General features: G+C 47.9%; 2 long non-coding RNA genes across 2 annotated transcripts in view; one reads left to right on the forward strand and one right to left on the reverse strand.

Moving 5' to 3' along the window:
* The window catches only part of LOC110204027 (uncharacterized), a 48,996-nt gene that overhangs the window by 4,573 nt on the left and 32,543 nt on the right, over positions 1-11,880 (forward strand). The gene's annotated exons all lie outside the window — the stretch shown is intronic.
* LOC144454264 (uncharacterized) lies at positions 6,599-10,711 on the reverse strand. The gene is made up of 3 exons (XR_013482611.1): positions 10,429-10,711; positions 8,220-8,441; positions 6,599-6,670 (listed from the first exon to the last, which is right to left on the reverse strand). It is a non-coding gene; the product is annotated as an uncharacterized LOC144454264 (long non-coding RNA).

Below are 11,880 nucleotides of genomic sequence, written 5' to 3' on the forward strand. Positions count from 1 at the left end.
AATGTACATTTTTAAAGTGCCCACTATGTGTGAGGCACTGTGCTAAGTACTCTGCAAATATTATCTCAATTTGTCCTCACAACAACCTTGGGAAGCAGTTGCTGTTATGCACATTTATAGATGAGGAACTGAGGCAGATAGAGTTGAAGTGACCTGGCCAGCGTCACACAGCTAGGAAATGTGTGAAATGGCATTTGAAGCCAGGTCCTTCTGCCTCCAGTGTTCTCTCCAGGTTACTGTCACCCCACCCCCACCCCAACAAGAATGAATGACAGAGCCAGGAAGTGAAGGGATCATGACAGGCTGGGTGGCAGCTAATAAGATGAAACTATATAGGAATGGATGTAACTTTATATTAGGTGCACAAATCCAGTTTTTTGGTTGGACAGCAGTTTATCTGAAAAAGATCTGGAGGTTTCAATGGATTGCAAGCTCAGTATCTAGTATCACTGTGACCTAGCAGCCAAAAAGCTAGCTAGATCTTGGGCTCCAGGAAGAAGCTGGTGATGAGTCGCACCTCTCTGTGCTCTACTCTGGCAGGACCACATCAAGACTCTTGCATTCAACTGTGAGCACTGCCCTTTAGACGAAAACTGATAGGAAAACTGCCAAAGAAGTGCAACCGGGAGAATGAGGGGCCTCGAGGACATGACGTAAGAGGCCTGTTCACTAAACTGGGAAAGCTTCTTCTGAGCCTCTGAGATGCTTGGTTTCCCTACCCACACCTCGCCCCATCACCTCCCCCCAAAAAAACCAACCCAAAACCAACCTGGCCTTGTGTTGATTTTGATGCGGTTTATTTGGGAATATGGGCACTAGGTGGTGCCATAGTGCACAGAGGACTTGGCCCGGAGTCAGGAAGACATCTTCCTGAGTTCGAATCTGGTCTCAGACACTAGCTGCGGGATTCTGGGCAAGTCACTACCCCATTCCCTTTGTTTCCTCTTCTGTAAAACGAGCTGGAGAAGGAATGGCGAACTGCTTCAGTATCTTTGCCAAGAGAACCCCAAAACGAGATCATGAAGAATTAGAGAAGATTAAAAAATAACTCAACAAGAAATATTTGGGGATTTATTTTCTCTCTAGATTGAATAGAAGCTCCTTGAGCCTGTGTGAGCAGTAGCAAGAAGGCCAATCCCACTGGTTTCTAGTATGTGTGGCATAGATAGGAGACTACATAGTGCAGTGGGTAGAGTGCTGTACCCAGAGTCAGAGAAAGCTGGGCAAGAACATGGGCAAGAAATAAGCTGTTGAATTGTTTCAGTTGTGCCCACCTCTTCATGACCTCATTGGGAGGGGTCCCTCTGGCAGAGAAGGCTTCCTAGAAGAGTCAGGGTGGGAAGGGGCTAGCCCATCTGGTCCAGAAACCTTGTGTAAAAGCTGAGAGAGGTCAAAGAGCCCTGGGGCCAGGGTGGTCAGGAAAGACTTCCTAGAAAGGAGAAATCTGACCCAGACTTTGAATGACACAGGAAATTGTCAAGGTCAGTGGAAAAATTCCTCTATTGTTTCAGGAACCATAGGGCTGCTAGGTGGTGCAATACAGTGCCTGGAGTCAGGAAGACTCATCTTCCTATGTGCAAATCTGGCCTTAAATAGTTACTGCCTTTGTGACCCTGGGTAAGTCACTTAACCCTATTGGCCTCAGTTTCCTTATGTGTAAAGTGAATTGGAGAAGGAAATGGCAAATCACTCCAGTATCTTTGCCATTTTGCAGAGAAGTTTTGTCATTCAGTCATTTTAGTAGTGTCCTACCCTTTGTGACCAAGAGGGTGAAGAAGAGTTGGATGTGACTGCAATGACTGAATGACAAAGTTTGGGAATTGTCCCTGAAGAGAGGCCAATCTTAAGCTGTGCCACAGTTTAGGTGGAACATTGATGAGCTGGAGAAGGTGCTGATGGGAGCCAGCAGGACCTAGAAGCTGGTCTGATACAGACTCCCCTCTTTGGTGTTTCTAACCTTCATAGCCAGACTTGCAACTCCATTCCCATCAGTGTTACTCATGAGCACAGTAGGATCAGAAATGGAGAGCTTGAAGAGCCCTCAGAAGGTGTCTCTCATTTTACATGTGAGGAAACTGAGATCGAGAGAAAAGAAGTAATTCACCCATGATCATCCAGCTAGTAGCAAGTAGTATGGGTGGGATTTAATCATTGCTCTAAACCTGGGAGGGGCCTCAGAGATCATTTAGTCCAACTGTCCTCACTTTACAGATGAGAAAACAGGCCTGGGGAGCTTAAGTGACTTCCCCATGGTCACGCAAGTGGTAAGTGTCAGAAATAGGATTTGAAGCCAGCCTGAATCCAGCCCTCTTCCTGCTATACTATATAGTCTCCTATCTGTACTATGCATGCTAGAGCCCAGCAGAATTGACTTTCCTGCTGATGCCCACACAGGACAATGTACTCCCCACCCCCCCCACCCTGCCTCTATTTCTGTCCTGCTCTCCCTACTCACCTCCATCTTTTAGAATCTCCAGCTTCCTCCAAAGCTCAGCTCAATTGCCACTGTCTACATGAGACCTTCCTGATCATTTACCCAGCCCCAGGTGCTTCACCTATCAATTATGTGGCACAGTCACTGGTATTTGTATAAGACTTGAAGGTTTGCAATGTACTTTACAAATATCTCATTTGATCCTCACAAAAACCTTGGGAGGTGGGTGCTGTTATTATGCCCATTCATAGATGTGAAATTTGAGGCCAAAAGAGACAGAGGTTAAGTGACTTGCCCAGGGTCACACAGCCAGTAAATGTGTAAGGCAGGATTTGCACTCCGATTTTCTTGAAGCCACATCCAGCACTCTGTCTTTGGGCCACTAGCTGCATATGTTAGATATGTATGCACATGGACACATGTTTCTCAGCATAGAATGGAAGCCTCTGGAGGGCAGGGATTGTTTTGGTTGTTCTTGTTTTCTTTGTTTTCTTTGGCTTTCTGTTTTTAACTTATCTCTAGTGCCTAGAAGAACCCCTGCAGAGAGTGGGCTATTAAATACTTCTTAGCTGTTTGATTGGTCTATAGAACCAGGCATATTTAGCCAGGAGAAGAAAAGGCTTCATGCAGGACTTGGGAACTCTCCTCCAGGACTTGGAAGAATGTCATGGAGTCAAGAACCAGTCTTGTTCTCCTTGAACCCAGGGCAGAACCAGGAGCAATGAGGTGCCAAGGGGACAACAAGGGTACTGTCAATGAGAGCTGCCCCAGAGTGGAGGCTGCCTGGGGAGGTAGTGAGCATCCCATCTTGGGAGGTCTTCCAGGAGAATCTGGAGGACTACTTCTCATTGAGGATGTAATGAAGACTCCTCTTCAGGGGTGGGTTCCACTAACTGTACTCTGGGTCTCTTCTGATGCTAAATTCTGTGACTCACCCCTCTCAGTCCTAGGCCTTTATGAATAGCTTCTCTCGGGCTGTGGTGGCATTCAAATACCAGTCCTCTGGAGTCATTATACAGGTATGGGTGTGGGTGTGAGTGTGAATGTGCTTGTGTGATTGTTAGGGCCTCCTACGAAGAGATGGATGGGAAAGTCTGTGAGGAGGCTGAGAGATGGGGGAGCGCTTGGGAAGAGGGCAAGGGGGTCAAGGTAAGTGGGATTGATGAGAGGCAACAGGTTTTGGTGAGGTAGCAGGAGGGTGGGGGCAAGATGGGTGAGCAGCTAAAGGGGAGGAAGCTTTGGGAGGTGGGTAGAGTGAGAGCTATGACCCTTCATCTAGTCATCAACTTCTTTCTCCAGACTCTTACTCCTGGCAGTTTCCAGCAACATGAGCCAGATGCCACCCACAAAATTCTTGGTGAAGTCTTCAGATGACTTTGCCAGAGAAGCCTTGGACACCGTAGGCGTCTCTAACTTCACCTGGGGGTGTTTCCTACACTCTGTCCACGTAAGTGACTGGGGTGCCCATTGGTTGAACTAATAGGGAAGGTGTCCAGACAACTCCTGGCTGATGGGTTGGCTAAGGAGGGAAGGAAGGATACTCTTCATGTCAGGAACTCTGTAACCCCTTTACAAAGATCTCATATGGTCCTCACAAACCCTGGCAAGATAGGTGCTGTTATTATCCTCATTTTCCATTGAGGAAACTGAGTCAGACAGCTGTTCAGTGACTTGTCTGGGGTCACGCAGTGGTAAGTTTCTCAGGCTGGATTTGAACTCAGGTATTCCAGACTCCAGGTCCAGTGCTCTAGCCATTGTCACCTATCTGTACACACCTGGGTAGAGGTTGAATCGTTGGAGTGTGTGTGTGTGTGTGTGTGTGTGTGTGTGTGTGTGTATGTGATTGGGGTGAGAGGTTTTGAGCAAAACCCATGGGGTTCACAAAGAATGGGAGGCATGAATGAAGTCAGATGTCTGCCCCAGTTATAGTGTCATGGAAAGAACATTGGATTTGGATTCAAAGACCTGGGCTGAAATCCTAGCCTTGCCATGTACTGGACCTCATCAGTCACCTTGCCCAGGGTTTGTCTGGTACACAGGAAAGAATACTAGATTAGGAAATTCCAGTCCTGGCTGTGAGGTCTTGAGCAAGCCACTGAATATCTCTGAGACTCAGTTTCCTCTCCTGTACAATGAGGTGGATGGCTCAGGGTCCTCTCTTCCATCTCTAAATCTGTGATTCTAACACCAAATCTCCAGAATTTACATTTTTCCACTTGTGAACTGAGAGTGGCTGTAATCAGGTGATCTCCATGGTCCATCACAGCTCTGAGTCCTCCTTTTGGAGAGGATGAGCTCCTGGGCCTGTGACTTCATAGGAGGTACGGAATTCCTGGTGAGGACCTTCCCTCTCCCAATACAGCTTGTCTGCAGTCTAGAGTTGTTGAGTTGCTGGGGCACTGAGAGGGTGCCACAGCCTGTCAGTATGAATGCTGGCCATTGGCCCCTCAGCTTCTCAGCCACATAGCTTGTGGAGGGCTCAGATGTTCTGAGAAAGTCATCAGAGCAAGCCCCCTCCTCCCTGGGTCTGATACTGAGTCTTGAGGCCTTGAAGGAAATCCTCCACCAGATTTACAGATTGGAACCCATTCCCAGGTGCCAGTTGTCATAATATTAGACAGGACAATGGGAACTCACTTATCCAAAGCCCGTCTGACCAATGCCTAAGACCTTGGCTTTTGTTGGGGGGGGTCCTTCAGTTATAGGGCTCATGACTCTCTAGAACTTGGTTGTCAGGAACCCAGCCAGTTCTATAACATTCAATGATGCAGGATGTAGTTACCTAGAACCCCTGTGGGAACTTTGATGTTTAGGGCTCTTATCAACAGCCTAGAGTGCAGGTATGTGGAACTTGGTGGCTCAAGTCAGCTCACAAGAACTCTGTCCTTCCGAATTGAGGTCACTGGGCCTTACTTATTTGATATGCTGTTCTCTAGAAGTCGTTGGTCCAGAACAATGAAGAATATGACAAGACCCCCCAAAAGAAACACCCTAGCTCCAAAATGTGTGCATGTGCATGCAAGCTTCTTCATCTTCTTCAAGGAGAACCCACTGGGTATTTACTCTAAACCTATTGGCTCTTATTCAACACAAAATTCTTACAACCTTGGTGCTCTGGTTCTCTAAGTCCAGAGAAGATAGAATTAGCAGATTGGAGATGCATGGACCACCCCGCCCTCCCAGAAGAGTATGAACTCAGGTGCAACCAAGACCTAAGGTTTAGGACATGGCCAGTGTGGGATTTTGCTTAGCTTGATTAGGCATACTTATTGCAAGGGCTTTTTTTCCTTCCTTTTTAAACAGGAAAAGTGGGAAGGAGAGGAAATAGATTTAATTTAATTTTTTAAAAAGGATTAGAGGGTACATGGAGTTAACTAGAGAAGGGCAGGTGACTGATGGAATTAAGTGATGGAGCAAAAGATAGAAATACAAAAGGCAACAATAAGGTTGTTCCTGAATGCTGACTTCTTAGAGATTAGGACATTAGATAAATGGACTCTGGATAGGTGAGTTCCCACGGTTCCATCTAATATTAGGGTGATGAACTGACTGCCAAGGATTTTATCTCTTGGTCTAGCATTTGCCCAAGGATGCAGAGAGATGGGTGAGCTTATTTTTTTTAAAAAGGAAATTGGAGTTAAGTGACTTGCTCAGGGTGACACAACTAGTAAGATCTGGAGTCACACTTGAACTCAGGTCCTCCTGACTCCGTTGTTGATGTTCTATTCAGTGTGCCACCTAGCTGCCCCAGTGAGCCATTTAGAAAAGTTTACCAAATGCTGTTTTTATTTTTAAAGGAAACATAATTTTTGATCATATACTCATAGACTACAGTGCTGGCAAGTTATCTGCTTGACCACTTTGCATCCAGTTGCTTCATTTACAGAATATGACAGTGAAACCCAGAAAGGGTATACGATGGAAAAGACATAGTGAAGCAGGAGTGTGTCAGAAAAGAGCTGAGGGTGTTAGCAGACCACAAGCTGAGTATGAGTCAGCCATGTAATGGGGTGCCCCAAAAAGCTGATTTTGAACCATGTAAAGTGGGGCAGTAGCTTCCAAGAATAAGGAGGTGGTTGTCCCACATACTTGATGAGGAGGCCTGTGTTCAGTTCTGGGCACCATGGTTTAAGAAGGACATTAATGGCCAGAAAATTTCCAGTGTGGGAAACCAGGACGATGAAGGGCTTGGTATCCAGAGCATGCCATCAGCTGAGGGAATTGGTGGTACGCAATCTGGAGAAGAGAGAAGGGGATCATGATGGCTGTTTTCTAGTACTTGCATGCAGGAAGGGAATTGCTATGTTCTTTGGCCTCAGAGGGCAGACCTGGGAGCAGAGGGGCTGGCAGTGGGGTGGGGCAAGGGAAGAAGGGACTGAAAAGTGGCCAGATTTGGCTTGAGATCACGACAAACTTCCTGAGGATAAGAGCTGTCCAAAGGTCACCGGGTTGCCTTGAGAGTCGAGTTCCCCTTCCTTGGAGGTCTTGAGGCTGAGGCTGGAGGAGCATGTGCTCTGTATGTTCTAGTGAAGATCTGTTCCTGTATGGGATGGATTCAGTAGCCTCCTGGGTAACTAGAACCCCTGGGCCATCTGACTCTATCCCCTTGACAACTGCGCACACCAGTCCCAGGGTTTTCAAACACAGAGGCTGAATTCTATTTATCCAGTACCTGCTGTGTGCAAAGCCTTGAAGTAACAGACTGTAGTGTACAGCGTGTCAAATAATACCAAAGCGTTAGAAACAGTAGGGACATAATTTATACAATGTTAAATGAGGTTGATACTCTATATACCAGAGTCTTACTCCCAGACAGTTATTGTTAGCAACATGAAGATTAGAACACAAGGCAACCTCTCTTAATTCATACAGCATAAATACGTGGGGTACGCTAGGTGGCTGCGTGGGGTAGAGCTCTGGAACTGAGTCAGAAAGGGTCATCTTCCTGAGTTCAAATTCAGCCTCAGACTCTTACTAGGTGTGTGATTCTGGGCAAGTCACTGAACCCGTTTGCCTCAGTTTCCTCATCTGGAGAAGGAAATGGCAAATGGGGTTACGATTTGGACACAATTGGACAAAATGAATAGATGAGAGGAAGGGGTGAAGCACTTTATAACATCTACTATGTGCTAAGCCCTTTACAAATATCTCATTTGATTCTCATGCCAACCCTGGGAGGTAGATGCTGTTATTATCCCCATTTTACAGTTGGGGAAACTCTGGCAGGTTGAGGTTAAGTGACTTGCCCAGGGTAGCATAGTTAGTAAGTGTTTGAGACCAGATTTGAATTTAGGTCTTCCTTCCTTCCTTCCTTCCTTCCTTCCTTCCTTCCTTCCTTCCTTCCTTCCTTCCTTCCTTCCTTCCTTCCTTTCTTCCTTCCTTCCTTTCTTTCTTTCTTTCTCTTTCTTTGTTTCTTTCTCTTGTTTCTTTCTCTTGTTCTTTCTTTTTTCTTTCTTGGGCAGTTAGGTTTAAGCCACTTGCTCAGGGTCACACAGTGTAAGTGTCAAATGTTTCATCTGAGGCCAGATTTGAACTCAGGTCCTTTTGATTTTAGACACTGTGCCACCTAGCTGCCCCAAATTCAGGTCTTTCTAACTCCAAGCCCAGCACTCTATCTACTGCATTACCAGCTGCCTCATCCTCAGCATTCTCTGCCCCCTAAGGCTTTGCCTTCTGATTGATTTGTTCCTTCTAGAACTTCCATTTTAAGGGGAAGGCCCAGGCAACAGTTATTTTCAGCCCTCTCCAGGCTGCACTGCAGTCATCTGCACAGAACTTCCCCTACCTTTTCTCTTCCCGTTTTTCAGCTTCTTTTTAGCACTCCATTAGAAGCAAAGCTTCTTCATGGCAGGGACTGTCTTTGTTTCTGCTTGTATTTGTATTTCGAGCACTTAGCACAATACTGGGCACGTAGTAAGGTCTTAATAAATGCTTACTGGCTGACTGGCAAGATAATGTATAGCAGTCATGTGGAAGAATCTTGGACTATCAGAGCTGGAAGGAACACCTGAGAATAGAGAATAACAGAAATATAAGGGACCTTAGAACAGAGAATGCAAGAGCTGGGAGGGACTTTGAATATGGAATGTCAGAGCTGGGAGGGCCCTTAGAACAGGGAATGTTAGAGCTGGGAGGGCCCTTAGAGCAGGAAATGTCAGAGCTGAGAGGGCCTTAGAGATCATGTAGTCTAGAGATATCAAAACTCCTGGACTGAAAAACACCAAAATGCTCCCCAGACCAGCTCAAAATGTAATTGGGAAATGCTTATGAAGGTAAATACAACTGTGCTCCATGGCTAATGTTCCTAAGTCAGCAGTCATCTGCTGGGCTATGTTTCTCCTGGAGGTGTGTTAGGAGGCACTGAGGGGGCAGTGCCCCAGGCCCCATTGCTCTTGGCTCAGGCTGAGGCCAGGCTGCCTCCTGACCACTGTGCTCCCTGCTTTCCTCAGAGCTTGTTGCTGTGGCCCTTCAACTCCAACTTAAAATTCATCATGCCGGTTCTGAGGTCCTCCTACTCTCTGCTCAGTGCATCCAGAAGATCCTGAAGAAGCTGTGGGAAGGAGGTGGGGGCACAATTGGGGCCCTTTGTTGGGGGAAGGGCGATGAGTCCTGCTGGTGGGAAGAGGGGGGGCAAACAGAGGGGTTTCCTCTGCTTGGCTAATCCCTCTGGCCTGCTTTCTAGGGTCCCTTTCAGGAGAAACCCTAGCCCTGAGAAGCCGTAGCTGTAACTTGTTATAATAAATTGCTTTCTTTTTAGCCAGCTATCTGTCTTATCAATAGCTGCATGGCCAAGCACACTCACCACCATCCTTGTGCCACCGCAGCCCACAGTCACGCTGGGAGTCCTGGGTCTGAACCCCACCTCCACCCCTCAACACTCGCAGGTCTGCTGAGTAGAGCCCAGGAGAGGCAGCCTGACCTATGTTGCCCATGGGCAGTCCACCAGATACTGAAGGCATCCCAGAGAGCAGAAAGGGCAGGGGTGATGGGGGAGATGTAGGAGGATGCCTCCTCCTCCTCCTCCTCCTCCTCCTCCTCCCTCCCTCCGTTCCTCCCTCCGTCCCTCCCTGCCAGCTCCCCACTCTTAGAAGTTATCACAGACTCCAGGCTGGGGTGGAGGGGAGTTAATACAGTGTGATAATTTACAGGCCCCAGGAGCTCTGGTTCCCACGTGACCTTCTTCCCTTATTTGCTCTGCAACACTGGGCAAGTGACTTCCTGTTCCTAATCTCATTTTCCTTTCTGTAAAATTAGGTGGGAGGGGATGGATTTTAATGAATTTCCCAAATTCCTTGCCAGCCCCTGGGACCAGTCCCCTTATACTCTTCCTTAGGTCTGACATTCTGGGTCTTGTATTCAAGCTGGGCCGTTGCCCTCGATATGTGCCACTTTCATTTTTCCAATGCCATGGAAGCCAAATCTCAGAGAGGGGAATGAATTTGGCGAAAGCTACACAACGAACCTACCCAGGGAGGGGCAGAGGCAGGAAAGGTCTCAAGGCTCTCTCCCTTAGAACAAGCAGAGAGCCTTCTCCTCCCGCCACCCCCCCATGCATGTCACAGCCCTCTCCCCCTGTATCCCTCCCCCCTGCGCTTTGCCCATCAGCACAGCTCCCTCCCCTCACCCTCCTCTGAACACCTCTAGCTGAAAGCTGGGAGGGGTGGCTCCCAGAGGGCAGAATTCAGCCCTCACTCTTGGCTGCCTTTAGCTATGTCCCTTCCCCTTCCCTTTGAGGAAGAAAAACAAGGAAACAAATGAAATTCCTGTCTCCTTCCCAGGGCCTCTCGGGACCCAGCAGGGAGTCACCAAATCCCAGAGTGTCAGGGCAGGAAGGGATCGCAAAGGTCGCCTTGGCCAAATCCTCTAGACAGATGGGGAAACCAAGACCAAGGGAAGGAGTGGGACCTAGGCCAGGGTCTCATAGTGAGGCAGAGGAGGGGCAGGGCCCAACTTCCCACTCCTAGCTCTGGGGCCAAGGGAGCTTACCCACTTACCCAAGGCTAGAGACTGGGAAGAAGAGATTGGAGAAGGCCCTGCCTTCCCTCCATTGGCTGTAGGACTTCCTGAAACTCCCAGGCTGGCGGGGATTGGCCCTGGAAGCCTTCTTGGAAGCAGCCAGTGTGGCAGCTCAGGTGTGGCAGGGTATGTGAGGAGTTCAGCTGAGACCAGATGCCCCTTTTCACGAGCATGGAGTTCAAATCCTGCTTCTAACATTCATTAACTTTGTGACCTTGGACCTACCCTCCTGGGGACTGGTTTTCTTTTTCTGTGAAAGGGAGTTGACAGTCTGGCCTCTGAGATCCCTTTCAGCTATAAATCTTATCCTATAAACTCCTAGATATCTGAAACCTTTGAGGTTTCATTTCCTTATTCCCCAGACTGTTCCCTTCTTCTGGTATAGGATGTAAATGAGGTTGCTTCAGAACGGAGAGTGGTATGGAGGGGACCTAAAGCAGCCAGTGGTCAGGCATACAGCCATGTTTCCTGCTCAGACTGGGAGTCCTTGGAAGGGAAGGCCAAGCCTTCTTCCTTTTGCAGGGAGATTCCTGCTAGGGCACCCTAGCCACCTTGGGGTTCACACCTCTAGCTTCTGGCCCAGCTCGATGTGGGAGAGAGAGCTTGGTGCCCTGACCTTGCCTCAGGGGCCTGCTTGGTGCCTCCCCACTTCCCATCCACCCCCACCTCCCAAAACAAAACTCAGCCTCCACTGCTGGTTAAATAGAAACACATTTATTTTATCATCATACATTCCCTATTACATGAGGAACCACCCCAAGAAGAAGTTTAGAGGGAAGAGAGATGGAGATGGGCAGAGCAAGGCACAGCCTGCATTATTTCTACGGGACCTACCCTAACTCCGGAGCAGCCCTGGCTCCCAGCTCGGCCACTGGCTTGCTGTGTGACCTAGGGAGAAGTCCCTTATCTCACTCGTGAGCCTCAGTTCTCCCGTCTCTAAAATGAGGGAATAAAACTCCACATCTGATGTATCTTCCCACCCTGATAGTCCGTGCACTTAGTGTAGTGGCTGGCACATAGTAGGTGCTTAATAAATGTTTATTGATTGATTATTGATCTGGGTCCTAACTTTCTTTTCAATCTTCACTTTCTATATTTTAAGAAGCCTCCCAGCACTGACCTTCTCTTGTCTGAGGTTCCTCCCAATTCTGACATTTGGTGTTTTAAAAGTTCTCCCAGTTCTAATTCTCTATGTTGTAATGGCCCTTCCAGCTCTGATATTCCACCTTCCTAGGGTTCTCCTACCTCTGATATTCTGTTCTAAGGACTCTCTGAGCTCTAACATCCCTTACTCTATGACCTGGTTTGAAACCCAGGGACAGAATCCATCCTTGGGGGCAGAATCTTTCTCAGCAGCAGATGTTGGGGGAAAGGGAGAAGACATAGGCTTCCAGGTTGGGATAGCAGCATCACAAGGCAGGTTGTAGGAG

The sequence above is a fragment of the Phascolarctos cinereus genome, unplaced genomic scaffold (assembly GCF_003287225.1).
Source record: "Phascolarctos cinereus isolate Bilbo 61053 unplaced genomic scaffold, phaCin_HiC Scaffold_726;HRSCAF=1367, whole genome shotgun sequence".
NCBI classification, from domain to species: Eukaryota; Metazoa; Chordata; class Mammalia; order Diprotodontia; family Phascolarctidae; genus Phascolarctos; species Phascolarctos cinereus.